This window comes from Phacochoerus africanus, chromosome 3 (assembly GCF_016906955.1).
Source record: "Phacochoerus africanus isolate WHEZ1 chromosome 3, ROS_Pafr_v1, whole genome shotgun sequence".
Classification (NCBI taxonomy): domain Eukaryota; kingdom Metazoa; phylum Chordata; class Mammalia; order Artiodactyla; family Suidae; genus Phacochoerus; species Phacochoerus africanus.
In genome coordinates this window covers 179,252,750-179,271,376 of record NC_062546.1, presented here as the reverse complement: position 1 = coordinate 179,271,376, position 18,627 = coordinate 179,252,750, and the positions used below count along the sequence as shown (strand labels likewise).

The window sequence follows — 18,627 nt, the reverse complement described above, 5'->3', positions numbered from 1 at the left end:
CTTGCACCACTGTAGTGACTAAGACTCATTTTTGATAAACCCTAGTGGAAGGGTATAGCTAATTCTCAGATTTCTTCAAGAGGCTTCCATTGTTTACCATAAACAAATTAAATATTTTATAGGACCACATTGTCTTAGGTCCATTCTTCATGTTCCCTAAGATGAGTTCAAGTCAGAGGGAGGCCAAATAGAAGAGAAAAGCAGCATGGGGTGTCCAGTCAGAGCAGGGGCTGAAGTGCAGGTTGTAGAAGTGAACTAATGAGTGTTTCCTTATACCAGAGGTCAGTGATATTCAACCTCCACTATGAGAAGTCTTCAAAGAAGCCACAAAGGCACTTCTTGAGAACAAAAGCCAGTATTTGGTCATAGGCCACCATGCAGAACACTGATACCAAATTAAAACAGAATAAGCCAGGGGGATTTTGCTAAGATTTTTTTTCTATCTCATGAGCACCTCAGAGGACCAGAAGCAGCAACTATGGGGCTATGGGGCAGAGACAGAAGAAATCTAGAAAATACAGACCATGCCTCCTTATGCAGCTGACCACTAAAGAAGAGGAAATACTTTTAATGAGCTGTGAGATGAAAGTGCTAACTTGGATCACACTGAATACTTTAACCCTTGAAACTAAGACTATTCTAATATCTCAGTAGTGTAGTAGTACTGACCAAAATAATTTTTCATAATTGTACCTTGTCAAGTTCATCTAATTAAATCCCATGCTGGCACACAGTAAAGAAATTTCACTATAAATGCTATAGTGCCATGAGCTTGTTCACCAAAAACTCCCTTGCAGATGTTTCAGTAAAAAAACATGTAAGATTTACCTCTTCCCTTGTCTCTCCAACAGCTCTGTAGTATCACACAGTATATACACACCATACTCTGAAAATCATATGCTATTTTTTCATATGCTACTTAAACAATTCTTACCTAATAGTCAATTTTTCCAATGCTTTATTATAAATAAGGTTGCAATTAACTATGTGTATTAATTCAACAAAGTTTTAATTGAACTCAATTATAAGAAATATAAAGAAAGTTCTATTTATTGCAGACTTGACTTTGTCACTGATATTCATATCATCAGTATATACATCCTCATTTCATTATCTTGGATTGATTTATAGAAATTTGCTCTCTCCAATTTATCTCATTCCTTTTGAAACTGCTCCAATCAGATTTTTATCCAAACTACTCCCACTAAAATGTCCTCATAATGAATATCTTTCTTATTACTAAATCTAACAGTCAGTTCCTCATCTTTCTTGGTTTATCAGAAGCCTTCGATACAGTTAATCATTCTCTCTTCCCTGAAACATTTTATTCTGGGACACCACACTTAACCTGGATTCCTTCATATCCTTCTGACCTTTCCTTATCTCAGGCCCTCTTTGTCTCCAACCCCTCAGTGTTTTATTCTCCAGGCCTCATACTTGGCCTTCTTATTTTTCTACTTATATGTATTCACTGAGTAATGTCTCAAGCTTTTGGTACTTGCTACACGGTCAACCCTTCTACATTTCTAAGTTCAGCATAGAACCTTCTTAAAACTTGCATTTTGTTCATGACATATTTGTCCTTTCCTAATTGTCCATTCAACTTCTAACTTATACAACTCCTAGTCTCCTCAGGCTTAGTCTACCCCAAATTGAACTTCTGATCTCCATCCACAAACCTACTCCTACTACATTTATCCCTCCAGAGCGATGCCCAAAAATATTAAGTTCTATATAAATGTTAACTCTTAATTGCTATATTATTTTTTCTAGCTTAATGAGAGAAGGATTTTTTTCTGTATTAGTTACTGTTGCATTTAATTGTTTAATGTAATGTCTGACATATTAATGCAAATATTTTTTGAACAAATGAAAGTCATTCATTTGGTTCTTTCATGGTGCAAAGTTAATTTGTGACAAATTAATAGAAGATATTATGCCTTAGTGTAACATTATTATCTCTTGTTTTCTTATTTTTTTAGAAGAATTTCAGTCATGATTGTAAATTGTGTTCTGGTGCATGTGTGAGATACTTTGAGCTGAAAAAAATGTATAAATGTATATTCCACTTTGGTACCTTGGTTGTTTGTATTAAAGAGATAGACATTATAAACAAATGTAAGAAGAAGAAGAAAACTTGACAACTTGGGGCCTGAAACAAAAGGGAATTTAACATTGGTAAAGAAACAAATGGAAGAGAACCTCACAAAAGATATTTGTAGAGTGGAATACAGTGAGAAATACGCAGCTACATTTATGGCAACCCTTTTATACCAAACGTCTAATGTACTTATTCAGAATTTATCCCATCTTGCATCTCAGCAAGGTAGTAATAAGTTTGTCTGGTATTTTTTACCCTCAGCATCTTTGCTGCGGACATTTTCACTGCATAACTAATAGAGTGTAAGACAATTTTGTCACAAAAGATAAAATAACTGGTTGACAGTTTGGTTTGACAATTTGCTTTCAACTCGTTGACACTTCTGTTTCATTTCTCCATTGAATCAGTATTTTCATTTTTATATTACATAAATCATCACCCGGAATGGTCTATACAGTGAAGAGTAGACATGGCAGCCTTAAAATAGTAGATTATAACAACTACATATATCAACTTGATAGAAAAATATAGTGACAAAACTTACTGGGAGTATAAAATAAGAGTGTAAATCCAGATTGAAAACTATCCTAGAAAATGATAACATATCAGTTTGCAAATCCTTCACTGATATGAAGGTACATTTGACCTCACATTTACTATAGAACTTCAGAATGTCTACCAATAGACATGAGATAAATATGCCAAGAACAAACAAGAGTGTATAGTCTTTCACAATGCAATGCAAAGCTCAGTTCACAGATAAGCATCCTAGTTTTCTTATATTTGCAAACTGATACCTCTCTTAATGAAGGAAGAAATTTTAGTGAAAATGATGATGAAGCGAGATGCTGACTGAGGAGACAAATCACTATGAACTAGAGGCTTAGAAGACAAGAGCCTCGTTATAAGCTTGTCTTGATTGAGGCTCAAAATTGGCTGGAATTAGTATGTCTCTACGAGTCTGGTAAATATGAGAATCTTGTCAGAGTATTTTTCCAATTGAATCACTCTCCTAGGAGAAGGAGTTCAATTGACTTAGTGTGGGCCATGCGCCCACCATGTAGTTGTGGGAGGACAGAGTCCCTTGATTAACTGCTCCTTCAAGGCTGAACTCTCCTAGAGAAAGAAAAATCTTCAAAAAACAAATCAAGGCATTTTATCTAATGAAATTAGGAATGCCTTTTGGTTTCTCATGAACATTTAAAGAAGTTATACATTTAAAGCATGTAGAATTATAGGTGCAAAATAAGTATTCATTACTACCACTACTGCTATTCATTTTAACTGGATAGTTTATCGATTGGTAGATGCCCTGGAGTGGACTCCTTCAATGACTAAGATTTCAATACTAGAATGTGATGATTATAATAATAAGATTCTGATGGGATCTTTGAGTAGATTTTAGTATTTACTTCCTGTAAGATATATGACATTTAGAACACACTTCTCCTTTATGCCTGATTTTAGGCCCCTTACCTACTGACCATCAAGAAAACAAATATGGACAGATATAAGGCAGAAACTCTCTTAAGATGCTTTGCTTCTTTCAGGTGTTGCTCTCCTCTCTAGTAAATCTGAACATGATTATTTTAACTTTACTTTCTCCTGGCAAAATACATTTTTTCCGCTTGAAGATTTGATATATTAACTTTGGCCTGTTCATTACAAAGCCAACAACCTCTGGGGACCTTAATACTGGGATTGGTAACAGGTATGACAGGATCAAACCTGCAGCTGTTGTATAAGGATCAAGTAAGTTGGTGTTGGCACTAAGGATCATTGTAATACTCTAAATGAAACAACTGTTACCGAACTCACCTATAAATAGAAACTCTTGGTGAGGAATTACAGCAATGTGAAAAATCTGAGTCCACACTGACATTTTCATCCTAGATAATAGCATCACAGATTAGTAGTTAGCCTAACTGGTGTTTATTGCTACCTCTGGGAAAGATATTTTGGGTATTGTAGAAAGCAATCACTTCTGCTTATTTTTATTCTTACATTAACTGCCCTGGAATCCATTAGTACTCATTACTGGACTGGGAAGGTTAGTTGCTGAGAAGGGTAAGGTGGCCTGAGGGTTTTAAAAATTCAATTAGATAATTTATTCTCAAAAAGAATATCTTAAACTTTCATGTAGTTGTCTCAAGAGGAACATTTCTTGTGAGTTATGGGCTCTATATCACCCAAGGCCCGGCTATGAAAAGCAAAAAAACATCAGGTATTTGTAAAAGAGATGATTTGATACAAGGAATTAGTTAAACAAGATGTTTGAAGATTGAAAGAGTAAAATGGATACAGAGTAAAAGAGTAAAAAACTAAAAGGGATACGTCAATATCATGAGTGGCAGAAAGCAGCTCCTAATCCTGTGATTGAAAGGACAACGAAGAGATGGAGTTATCAAAATCCAGGAGCTTAAAGGAAGGGCTCTTACAGAGTTGGGGTTGGAAACTCTGAGGAGGGCAGCACACAGCTATTGCTTATGTCCAAAGAAGCTGGAGATTAAAGCAGTTCTTTACTGTTGGAGGGAAGCTGACAGGACTTGGAAAGAGAAATAGAGTCCCTCTGCCCTTTATCCAGCTTTCCAGTATCCTTTTTCTCTCATTGACAGAACTACAAGAAAGCCACAAGCAAGAAAGGCTAGTCAATGTATTTTGGAGACTCTAAATCCTAGCATCTCAGAAAAGAAAATAGAAAGCTAAACTTGGGCCAAAGAAGCAATAGCTCTGTAAGTAGCCCAGATTCTTGGCAATTTGATTTATAAGTATGGTTGAATTTGGTTGATTTGAAGGGATAGTCTATACTTTTTTTAAGACTACAAATTTGTTGCTCTTCTAAAATTATCAGGTTCTTGCCTTATTAAAAACTTATAATATATATTTTCCTATTAAGCTATGCTAGTGTTTTTGGTTATAAAGTGATTGTGTATGTGTGGACTCCCTTCTGTTTATTTCAAATATTTACATACCATTATTAAGATAGAATCTTATTTCCATTACCATAGCTTTAGGATTGGTCTTGGCCTTGCTGTGTCTTTAATTTTTTATATGAATCTTGGAATTGGCTTGTGTATGTCTACAAAAATTCTGTTAGGATTTTGGTTGATATATCAACTGTATCAATTTAGGTAGAATTTACATCTAGTAGTTTAGAGACTTTCAACCCATTTAACATGGAATTTATTTAGGTCCTTGAATATTTAAACAATGCTTTGTCATGGTTTTCAGAAAAGTCTTGCATATAGTTTATTAATAATATTCTGAGATATTTTGTTTTTGATAAAATTATAAATGCTATTTTTAAAATGTTTGTTTTCCACTTATCTGTTGCTAGTTTATAAAAAATATAACTGACCATATATCCTGTGAACTTGCTAAATACACTTATTAGTTCTTGCAGTTTGAGGATTCTTTTTTTTTCTAAATTCACAGTCCTGTTTTCTTTGTATAGTGACAGTTATGCTTACTTTTCACTTCAGATTTCCCTCTGTCTCTCTCCCAGACTCTGTCTTAGTATCTCTTTCCTCTTTTTCTTTGTTTCTTTTACATTATTTCATGAGCTAGGTCTTCTAATCAATGTCAAACAAAAATGGTGATCATGTACATCTTTGTATTTTTCCCTTCACCTTAGGGGAAAAATATTTAATATTTCAGGGTTAAGTCTGATGTTACCTGAAAGCTTTTTATAAATACTCTCTTTCAAACTGAAGAAGTTTCCTTCTATTTCTATTGCTGAGAGATTTTTTTTTAATGAAAGGTGTTAAATTTTATTAATACTTTCTATAAATCTAAGAAAATCAATGATTTTTTTTCCTTTACTAAGGCAATGAGATGAATAATGTTAATGCTTTTTTCTAACGTTAAAGCAAACTTATAATTCTGAAATAAATTCTATCTGGTCATGAAAATGTATGCATTTAATATACCACTAAATTCTCATTGCTAGTACTTTGATAACATTTTGCATATGTTCATATTTGGCATGGGCCTGCAATTTTCTTTTTCTGTAATTACAATACATGTAAAATCCTTGCAGGGTATTCATTTTAATAATCTGGGCATAAAAAAAGTGTTGAGAAATATATATATATATATATATATATATATATATATATATATTTTTATCCTTTTGTGATTTCTTGGGCCACTCTCGCTGCATATGGAGGTTCCCAGGCTAGGGGTCTAATCAGAGTTGTAGCTGCCAGCCTACGCCAGAGCCACAGCAACGCAGGATCCGAGCCGCGTCTGCGACCAACACCACAGCTCACAGCAACGCCAGATCCTTAATCCACTGAGCAAGGCCAGGGATCGAACCTGCAACCTCATGGTTCCTAGTCGGATTCGTTAACCACTGCACCACGACGGGAACTCCCAAGAGTTGAGAAACATTTTAACTTTCTCTTTATTCTGAGTTTAAGATAGAGTGATATTTTATTTGTTAGAATTCACCAGTGCATTCATTCATCCAGGTATAGCACTTTGTTTTGAGAAGGGAATTTTTTGAAGCACTGATATAATATATTAGCATTATTTATCATATATAAAATACATATTTTCTTTTATGAATTTTAATACAGTAAATTTTTCAAGGAATTTGCAGACTTCAAAACTGTCAAATTTATTGACAATTTACTCAGGGTATAGTCTTATCTTTTATGTCTATAGGAACTATGGTGAGATTTTGTTTATCATTCCTGATATTGCTATTTTTCACACTTTTATCTCAATGCCTTCTAATAAGGTTTTATTATTTACAAAGAAAGAATTTAGGTTTCATTGATATTCTCTATCAAATGTCTCATTTCTTTTTCATTTATTTATCTTTATTATTTCTGCTTTTGATTTACTTAGATATCTTTGCTGTTATTTTTTAGTTTCTTGAGATTAAAGCTTAGATAACTGATTTTGAAAAGTGTTTTTCTTCTTTTAGTGTATGTATTTAAAGCTAAAAAATAATCTCCTCTAAGTACTGCTTTAGCTGCATCCTACAAACATTAGTGTATGCGTGTTTCTCTTATCATTTCATTCAAAATATTTTCTATTTCCATTGTGATTTTTATCTTTGGTAAATAGATAATCTATACACGTATTGCCTAATTTTCAAACATATTGGTATTTTTTAAAATTATCTTATTTGTGATTTCTCCTTTAATTCTTAGTATTTGGGGTGCATACTCCATATAATGTCAGTCCTTTAAAATTTATTGAGATTTGTTTTGTGATCCAGCATACTGTAAATTTTTGTGAATGTTTTATAGATACTTAAAAGCAATCCACATATTGTAGTTGCTTTGTAAATTGCAAATGTGAATTTGGTCAAATGAGTTAATAATATTTTTCAAATATTCTATAACTTCCTAATATTCCCAATAGTTTTAGTCTTTTGTTTTGTTTTTGTTTTTCTGTTGGTCATGCCTATGGCATGTGAGAGTTCCTGAGCCAAGGAATGAACCTGTGCCAGATCTTTAACCCACTGAGCCACCAGGGAACTCCTAGTTTTATCTGTTTATTCATTTAATTTCTGAGAAAGATATGTTAAAATTTCCAACTATGATTATAGAGTGCCCATTTATCTTTTCAGTTCTATCATGTTGCCCTATATACTTTATGTTATCAGCTATATACACACTTAAGATTATGTTTTCCTTTTGAACTGACCCTTTTATCACTACATAATGCTACTCTCTATAATTGGTAATTAAATGAAATTGCCTTGAATTAAAGTAAACTCTATCTGATATTTATATAACCACACCAGCTTGTTTTTCCCATGATACATCTCTTTCTGTATTTTACCGTATCAGTACTGTCATATTTATACAAGAATCTTTATTCTAAACATGTTTTTAATGCAGACTGAACATTTCTACCTTGTACTTGATGTATGTATTTGTACTCCACTGCTACAATAACAAACTACCACCAAGTTAGAGGCTTAAACAGCAAAAACTTACTATTCTACAGTTCTGTAGGTTAGAAGTCCTATACAGGTCTCTCTTTGAACTAAAATCTAAATGTCAGCAATCCTGTTCTTTTCAGGAGACTCCAAGGAAGAAGCTGGGTCCTTGTTTTTCCAGATTCTAAAATCCACCTTCATTCCTTACACCAGTCTCTTCATACATTTTTTTTCAATTTATCAATTTACTTATTTATATTTTTCTTTTTTTTAAATTATTTATTATTATTTTTTCCCACTGTACAGCAAGGGGGTCAGGTTATCCTTACATGTATACATTACAATTACATTTTTCCCCCACCCTTTCTTCTGTTGCAACATGAGTATCTAGACAAAGTTCTAAATGCTATTCAGAAGGATCTCCTTGTAAATCTATTCTAAGTTGTGTCTGATAAGCCCAAACTCCCGATCCCTCCCACTCCCTCCCCCTCCCATCAGGTAGCCACAAGTCTCTTCTCCAAGTCCATGATTTTCTTTTCTGAGGAGATGTTCATTTGTGCTGGATATTAGATTCCAGTTATAAGTGATATCATATGGTGTTTGTCTTTGTCTTTCTGGCTCATTTCACTCAGTATGAGATTCTCTAGCTCCATCCATGTTGCTGCAAATGCCATTATGTCATTCTTTTTTATGGCTGAGTAGTATTCCATTGTGTATATATACCACCTCTTCCGAATCCAATCGTCTGTTGATGGACATTTGGGTTGTTTCCATGTCCTGGCTATTGTGAATAGTGCTGCAATGAACATGCGGGTGCACGTGTCTCTTTTAAGTAGAGTTTTGTCCGGATAGATGCCCAAGAGTGGGATTGCGGGGTCACATGGAAGTTCTATGGATAGATTTCTAAGGTATCTCCAAACTGTTCTCCATAGTGGCTGTACCAGTTTACATTCCCACCAACAGTGTAGGAGGGTTCCCTTTTCTCCACAGCCCCTCCAGCACTTGTTATTTGTGGATTTATTAATGATGGCCATTCTGACTAGTGTGAGGTGATATCTCATGGTAGTTTTGATAAACAACTTATACAACCCAGCAGCAAAAAAGCCAATCAATCAATGGAAAAATGGGCAAAAGACCTGAATAGACATTTCGCCAAAGAAGATATACAGATGGCCAACAAACACATGAAAAAAATGCTCAACATCGCTGGTTATAAGAGAAATGCAAATCAAAACTATATTTTTCTTTTTATGGCCATACCTTTGTCATATGGAAGTTCCCAGGCTAGGGGTAGAATCTGAGCTACAGCTGTAGGTCTATACCACAGCCACAGCAACAACAGATCCGAGCTATATCTGAAACTTACCCTACAGCTTATAGCAATGCTGGATCCTTAACCCACTGAGTGAGGCCAGGGGTCAAACTTGCATCCTCACAGACAGCTTAACCTGCTGAGCCACAATGGAAACTCTTATCTTTCCATTCTTAAAATTAGCAATATAGCATCTCTTTTACCCTAGTTTCATCATCACATCTTTTTTTCCAACTCCATCTGAAAAAGGTTCTCCATTTTTAAATTTTCATGTGATTCTATTGGTCCCATTCAGATAATACAAAATAACCTTAACATCACCAAGACCATAATCTTAACCACTTCTGCAAAATCCCTTTTGCTAAGGTAACATATACACAAATTCCAGAGACATGATATGAACGTCTTTGGGACTACATAATTGTGCCTACCACCAAGTATTGATTTAGCTTTTATGCAATTATTGATATGACTGAATTTAAGTCAATTACTTTGATAAGTTTGTTCAGTTTCTGTCTTAGTCTGTGCTGCTGTATAAAGTAAACAAAAAATTGAGTGGCTTAACAACAAACATTCATTTCTCTTAATTCTAGGGGCTCAGAAGTCCAAGATCAGAGTGGCAACATAGTTGTATTAGAGGGAGAACTCATTTCCTGGTAGCAGACTATCTTCTCATTGTATTCTCACACTACAGAAAGCAGAGAAAGTGAGATCATTTTCCCAGCCTCTCTCTATCAGGTCCATTCTCATGACCTAATTACCCTGTAAAAACTCCACCTGCAAATACCATCACATTTGGGATTTATGCTTCATCATATGAATTTTGAGGGGACACAAACATTCAGTCCATGGCAATTTCTTAGTAACTGTTCTGTTTATATTTCCCTATGGTCAGATTTGAAAAATTATATTTTTAGAAAATTATTTTCATCAAGATTTTTCTAGTTCACTCTTTATGGAGGGGAGCCACATAAACTCTTAAATGTCCTTAATATTCTCTGTGCCTTAAATATATATTTGTCCATTTTTAACTAATTCTGATATTTCTCATAACTTTCTTGCTTTGGTTAGAGAATGTGTTGTAAACTAAGTGTGTATTTATTTGAAAGAGGAAGCTACGTAGCTCTCTTCATACTTTCACCACCATTTTCCCAAGACATTAATTTTAGTACTGTCTTTATTTCTTCCTTTAAAATTATGTAATACTTTAAGGACAATTTTGTCTTTTCCTAGTGCGTGCTTCTCCCTTATTCCAAGCAAAAAAAAACAAACTAACCACCCCCCCAAAAAAAAACAAAGAAAACCCCACACAGTTTCTTTCTATTTATGCTTCTGTCTTCAGTTCCTTCAGTTTAACGATGGCCAGATTAACCATCTGCTCCATAGCCAACACAGAATAGCTGCCCAGCCGTTAATCTAGAAAGTGTAACCTTAAACTCACTTCTCAGCAATACTTGAGGAAAACAACAGTTTGAAAGGAATTCTTGAACTTAAGTCACCTACCCATGCATCTGAATACTGTAAGATTTCTCCAGATGAAACAATAGACCTACAGAAAGTTGCACACCTGGTCATATCATTTTTGTCCCTCACAGAACTACTCTCAGTGACTTCCAGTTTGGCAAGATGCTGGTGACTTATGTTGAGCAACATTTCTAAAAAACAGTCTGTGAACATGTTAGTGTTTCCTCTAGAGGTGTGTTTGCACACACTCCTTACTGCACTTTGTCCAGTTTCCACATGAGAACACAAAAGACCAGATTTTTTTCCTCTGGACTCAGTATGAAGTGTGTCTCCTTCTGAGTAAGTGATCAGTTTTTTATCAGAGGAATTTTCAGATGTTTGCAAATGACTTTTTTTTTTCTTGCTTAGACTTCTGGAAAGATCTTAGTCAATGTAAAGGCACGCTTTTGGTGAATTTATGACATAAATGTTGGGTAGTAATTGTACTCACCTTCCATCTTATCTTTTTATTCCTATTTTTTTTTCTTTCATTTTCCTCCAATATTTTCAAACGTGGGATTTTTTTTCTTCTATTTGCAACTGAAATCACTCCTGATTATTAGACATCCTATACATTAAATATGACAGTCACCTAATACAAGTGATTCACTTTCTAGTTTTCTCACTTGTTTTTATTGTAATACTCATGTTTTACATTTTTTGAATGAACTGAGGTAGGTGAATTAATAATTAGATTATTATATTTGGATTCCTTAAATACAGAGAAATTGAATCTGTCTAACTTCAATAATAAAGAATAAGTATAGTAGCAGTTCACACACACACAATCTGGGAGAAGTTTGTTTGGAAACTGATAGAAACTAAAGCTGCAATGAAACGAGGATTTCGGAAATAAGTTTTAGAGCAGAAACAGTCTTTGGTTGAATTACATCATCTCCAAATTTTTCCTCTGACTTCATCCCATGCTCAAAATGCAGACCTCTAGAGGAAAGCATTTGGCTAGCTAATTGTGAGTCACATGTTCCTACCATCAGATGTACTAGGCTGGGCAGCAGAAGTATTGTGCCACTTGAGCTTCCATGGTAGGAGGTAAATACCTAGTTTCAAACTTCCACTAAGAATACACACAGAAAAAAAGAGGAAATCTTCTGAAAAGAAATTGATGTGCTGCTGGGAAGAAGGAATAGGTGCCGAAGGACTGAAGCAAAAAAATGTCATCCATGATAAAATAAGATACAATTTGATCTGCAACTTTTGTTTATTACCATTGGTGACAAAAAAAAAAAACAGGAAGATATGCTGCAGAGAGGAAAGGTCTATCAAGCACATCTTCCTTCCCAATTTGAGAATCAGCCACAGAGGCTGAAGGGATGTAGGGCATACAGAAATTAGTACTGTATTCTCCATTCTGAAAAACAGGGAGGACTTTATTTTTGGAAAATTCTGCTTATGGACGCACAGAGATAATGTAGAAAAAGCACAGGTTGGAGTCATAAGCTCTAGATTTAAATTCTGGCTGTGACTTTTACAAACTGTCTAACTTTAATTATTTACCCTATCTGTCCCTCAACTACAAGTACTGAATGGGAACAGTACTCACCTTACTGGCTTGTTTGTAAGAATTTAATAAAATTATGCAATAAAAATTCTTGGCACATGTCGGAAGTTTCTGTCATGGATAAGCAGAAACGAATCTGACTAGCATCCGTGAAGAGACAGGTTTGATCCCTGGCCTCAGTCAGTGGGTTAAGGATCTGGCATTGCCATAAGCTGTGGTGTAGGTCACAGATGCTGCTCAGGTCTGATGTTGCTGTGGCTGTTGTGTAGGCAGCAGTTATGGCTCCAATTTGACACCTAGCCTGGGAACCCCCATATGCTGTGGGTGCGGCCCTAAAAAAAATTCTTGACCTATGCAAGCTGCTTTCATTCCCCAAAACACGTCTGATTTTGCTTGAGACAGAAATTCATATGTATATACAGATTGTCCATTGCTCATAACTGACCAACTTTCATAAGTAAATTCTAGTATAAAAATCTGTGCAGTTTGTCTAGAACCACCAAATATTACTTGTAGTTACACATATCAATCTCGTTTTTTATTGTTTTCATGCATTGTTGTAGCTAGTCTTACTTTTGAGGGATTTTACAAATAATATGAATTCCATGATGTTCAATGAATGCAAGAGCAATGTTATTGCCAGGAGTTCTATAAGAATAAGCCATAATAATAGAAATATTTTCCATGAGCCCTCTTACACTGTTGATGAGAATGTAAATTTTTGTAGCCACTGTGGAAAACAGTATAGAGGTTTCTCAAAAAACTAAAAATAGAACCGCCATATGATACAGCAATCCCACTCCTGGACATATACCCAGACAAAAGTATAATTTGAAAAGAACATGCACCCCCTGTATTCATAGCAACACTATCTACAATAGCCAACACATGGAAACAACCTAAATGTCCATTGATAGATAAATGGATAAAGAAAATGTGGTACATGTATACAATGGAATACTACTCAGCCATAAGAAAGTATGAAATAAAGCCATTTGCAGCAACATAGCTGAACCTAGAGATTATTATACTAAGTGAAGTAAATAAGACGAAGAAAGACAAACACCCTATGATATCACTTATATGGGGAATCTAAAATATAACACAAATCAACATCTCTACGAAACAAAAACAGACTCAGATGTAGAGAACAGACTTGTGCTTGCCAAAGGGGAGGGTAGAGTAGGGAGGCAAGGAATGGGAGTTTGGGGTTAGCTTGTGCAAACTATTACATATAAGAGAGATAGATAACAAGATCCTACTGTATAGCACAAGGAACTATAGTCAATATCCTGTGATAAGCCATAATGTAAAACAATATAAGAAAGAATAAATATATATATTGCTTTGTCATACATAAGAAATGAACACATTAATCAACTATACTTCAATAAAATTTATTTTAAAAAATTTCTCATGATATTGGTAAGAGAAAGTCAAGTGTTGCTACATGTTGTCTCATGAAACTCAGGAAGAAATTGTCTAACAAATTGCACAATCAGGAAAAAAAAGATATAAAGCTTACTGAAGTTTCAAGGGAAAATATTAACATATAATGAAAGACAGAAACTGGCCCAGCCCCTTGGTGAAAACCAAATTGTTGCTATCTGTTGAGTATGAGAAGAATGTCACCTCATATTTTTACCTGGTTTAATTCTCAAAACTCCTGTGTAAATAATATTTAGATGCTGCTTATACTCTGGCTTCTACCAAAAGGTGGATAATTTTTTCCTTAAAACTTTGGACTTCAGGTTTAGTGTTATTACCTCAGGGATTGGATATGTACTGGATTCTCTGTGGTCAATTTGGCCCCATCACCAACCCCATCTATGATGTGTCTGCGTCACAGAGGAGAAGCTGGGAACCACATTTAACAGAATTTCTTCTCCATCAGGTTTTAATTTGAGTCAGCTAATGAGAGACATACGCAAGAAATCTGGAAAGTGAAAGGCAAGTATAGACCATTAATCTCCAGGGACAGTTATGGTCAGGCATGGGGGCTGGTGTCAGAGGTAACGTTTGAAGCACAATTCAGTTTACCTTTTTAAGAACTAGTTGTTTAAGCGCTGGTGACATCTTCTTTAACCTTTGTTCCTTTTAGCACATAGTAGTTGGGCAATCCTTTATGTTTTTCTAATTTTACATCCAGATATAAATCTGTGTAATCAGTATACATTGGAGTGGTTTCCCTTTTCTTGATGGATCCCTGACTACAAGCCAAAATTCCGTTTGAATAAAATAAAGGAGCTGACTGCTAATCTGACTTTATTTTGTAATTTCAGCTGTGGAAAACAACACCGAACAAAAAATAAAAATTGTGGGGCGATGTAATTGTATTCATTTCTGCTCAGACTCTGTTCTTGATGTAGTAAGTCTGGGTAGGACCCAGGGAGATATATTTTAGTCATTTCTCTGAGATGATTCTGTTACAAGTGACGCAAGACTACAACTTTAGAAAAAACAATGTAAGTCATTGGGGTCTATTAAAATTCAACTCCTTCCACAATGCTTTGCACTTTTTCATTCATTTATTCCTTCATGTGAAAGGAGCAAGTCCAGGATCTTAGAGCGGTTGACAGTAGACTATAATTAGAGAGTATCTGTGCCCTAGGACCATAGTAGGAAAATAAGTAAAGAAAAAGCTCAGAATTCCAAACACAGACTTGATTTTTTAACAATTTTCCCCTCTGGTAAAGTGGAAGGAAAAAAGTTGGACCACTAAGTACAAAAAAAGGGGGGGGAGGGGAATGTAAGTAACAGCACATTTCCCTCAGGAACCTCGATAAATTTGAACTAGTTTCAAGGAAAGAAGTAGATGTCTCAACCTACTGCTACTTGTCAGTACCCATTGGTGAACTGGAGTTGAGAAACGAAGAAAAGTCTTAACTTTTTATAGGGGTGTTTCTAAATTATCTCTTCCCCAATAATCCTACATGATAAAGACCCAAAAAAACTTCAGTGGCATAGAGCAGTAAACATTTATTGCAGCTCATGGGTCAATGGATCAGCTGGGAGGTCTCGCTGATTTAGACTGGACTCAGCTGATCCTGACCAGCCAGGTTTATGATACTTTTAGATCAACTGGTGGGTTGGGTCAGAGCCATAGAGCCTATGATGATCTCAGCAGTCTGGGTTCTGCTCTACATGGTTTCTCATATCCCATTAGGTGAACTGGAGTTCATTTTCTTGGATGAGGTAGCTGTCTGAGAGAAAATGAGAGTTGAGAAAACCGTTTGAGGTCTCCGTTCAGAAGTGGAATACCATCACTTCCACCACACTTTTTCAACCAAGTCGAACTAAAAGGCTGTCTCGAATTCAGGGGCAAAGGATCCTTTAGAGAAGAGAGGCTTTAAAGATGTAAAAGATACACGTATGGGAAAAATAATTGGAACCAGATGGGGTTACATTCTAGCAGGAGAATGTTCTATTGCTGCTGCAGCCTTTTCCTGCTTTTTATGTTACAATTCACTCCCAGTGATCCAGAAAAATGATTCTTGCCATATGTGTAGTCAAAATTCAGTAAAATTATTTTCTTATTCAGCTAATAAAGCAATGAAAACTGAATAACAGTACTCCGGTCCACTTGAGATCTAGGGGAAAGAAAAGCATCATACTTCACATATAGGCTTCAGTGTCAAGGTAATACTAACTACAGATTACACGCTCTGCCAATAATTCATATTACAGTCTTGATAATCTGCAGAGTTCCTCATCAGTAGCTAAGAGACAAGAGAATAGGATTGGTTTTGTCTCCTTCCCGCTATGTTTCAAGTTAAAAGAAGGGGCAAACCAGATTTTCTTAACACAAAATACAAAGGAGAGAAAGGTAAAAAGAGGGTATGAGTGGGCACTTATTCTCAGTAGTAATGGAAAGTAAACTTGTGATTCTGCCCAAGATTATGATTTTTCCCTTATATGGCAGGTTGTCCTTTAATATCATCTGTAGGTTGTTCTGATCCAGATCAATAAAAGAGAAATAAGTGATTTGGTAAAGATAGGTGAACAAGGCCATTTTAATTCACTCAACTTATTAGGGAAGACATCAACTAGCATGTAATGAAGCAGGTAATGGAAATTATGTCTCCATTTTCCCTTTTTTTGCACCACTTCTTTCTGTCTCCAACTTCCTCCACACACCCCCAGATTTCTCAGCCTATTCCTTATCTTGCCATTATGTCATGATTCCCAACTGCCAGATGATAGTTAGACCCTTGAGCTATTTTGCAGCTAATAAACAAATTTAGTAAAATATTATCTTCTAAAGAACCAAGGAAGTTTTCAGGGGACCTGGTTTACACAATACAGCAAAGGGTCACTAAATCATTGTAGCATGCAGGTCGTTCAGCTTTAATTTAGTGGGTTTTTTACAATATAAATTCAGTCTATATTTTATTTTCTCTAAGGAATTTTCTACAGGGAAATTCCCTCTTCTGAACACTAGCATCGATTTGGCAGTGGGATAGATGCTAAACTGACACAGGTCTAATTTTTTTAAATGTGCTAATATTTCTTGTTGGTTGTATCTATCCAAGATCCATAGCAGCATAACATATAAAAATATCAGTCTCTGCTACTATCAGTAGAAAATTCTTCCACTTACACATTCTTCTTTATTCTAGCTCTTATTATATCCTCTTGTATATGGTATTGTTTACTTGTTCTTTTAACTTGCTAAATTAAACATATTAAGGAAGACATCATCTAGCATGTAATGAAGCAGGTAATGGACATTCTTTTCCCACCTATTTTGTACCATTTCTCTCTGTCTCCAGACTCCCGGACCCCACCCCAAAGTCTTCCATCTATTCTTCATCCTGCCATTACTGCTTTCTAGAAGGTCTAAAAATAAGAAGAAACAGCTTTCACACAAAGTGGCATGCAATTGATAAGTTTTAATAAATGACATCTACACCTGGTGTTTATTGTGCCAGGATGCATAAAGTCTCAATATAACATGCTGTCATCCACGGAGGCCTCATTAGGCTGTTAGCTACTTTCAAATGATGGTATTCTTTAAAATACAAAACATATTTATATTGCCCCTCATGACACATCTCTAGTTACTCTCAGTACTTGCTTTGGGAATTTGGCATAAGTAACATAAATATAGAGAGGAATTGTTGCCTCATGTGTTCCTGCTTGTGTCCTTAGCCGTACTCATCCTCACAACAGAATGGGAAATGGTCTGGTTCAGCTTCCATTTGCCTTCCTAATATCTTAAATCAATAAATACCATAATTCATCTATCCTTAGTGATCATAAAATAAAAGTGTATCTTATAACTAATGGCAACCTAGATTCAATAAAATATAGTGCTAAGCCTATTATTTCCTGTTCTTTTCTCTCTCTACCAGCATTCCTCCAGTGACGTTACCTGTGAAGCAAGACTGCCTTGCACCAGACTGAGGAGCTATGTAAGGGAACAGCGTGTAATTTAAGGAAAGCATATGATGGAAAAAAAAAAAGCACTGCCATTTAAATGATATACTGTAAATGAATGTCAGCTTTTACTTACATAGCAAATATGATTGAAATTTAACATGTGCTTTTTAAAAAAGACTGAATTTGGTTAAGATGGTTTCAGAATATTTTTCTAGTTTATGTATTTCAAAGGGTCTCTGGAATTTTCATTCAGCCTCTTCCTCCTGTACAGTGGCACTGCCTTTACACTTGGAGGACTTGAGGGTAAAAGATGAATTATTCTACGTAGTTCCATGAACACAACTAGGAAAGATGCACATCAGCCATGAGTAACCAGATTTTGGATCAATGTCAGATAGAACTTTCTAGCTCTCTAGACTCCTCAATATAGAGTGATCTTGTGAAATCATGAGGTCCTTATCTCTGCAGGCATTTGAAACACAAGCTGCCAGTACTTCTGCAAGCAATTATGATGAGCTGATTCCTGCTTGGGTGAGAAATGAGGGACAAAAGGAACTATCCACTCCATACTCAGACTCAAAGATTCTGCAGCATGACAACATATAAAAAGGCATACATTCTATATTTAGAAGATAAGGCCTGGCCTGGGAGTTCCCTTTGTGGTGCAGTGGAAATGAATCCGACTAGTATCCATGAGGACGCAGGTTCAATCCCTGACCTTGCTCAGTGGGTTAAGGATCTAGTGTTGCCATGAGCCGTGGTGCAGGTTGCAGACATGGCTCAGATCCTTTGTTGCTATTGCTGTGGCTCCAATTCGACCTCTAGCCTGGGAACTTCCGTATGCCACAGGTGCTGCCATAAAAAGAAAAAAAAAAAGAAAGAAAAGAGAAAAAGTCCTTACTCCAAAAGTA

General features: G+C 35.5%; 1 long non-coding RNA gene across 1 annotated transcript; it reads left to right on the top strand.

Moving 5' to 3' along the window:
- The first annotated feature begins 4,605 nt into the window (after nucleotides 1–4,605).
- Nucleotides 4,606–18,391, top strand: LOC125122266 (uncharacterized). Its single transcript, XR_007133747.1, has 3 exons — nucleotides 4,606–4,833; nucleotides 17,689–17,748; nucleotides 18,185–18,391. It is a non-coding gene; the product is annotated as an uncharacterized LOC125122266 (long non-coding RNA).
- Nucleotides 18,392–18,627: the final 236 nt, after the last annotated feature.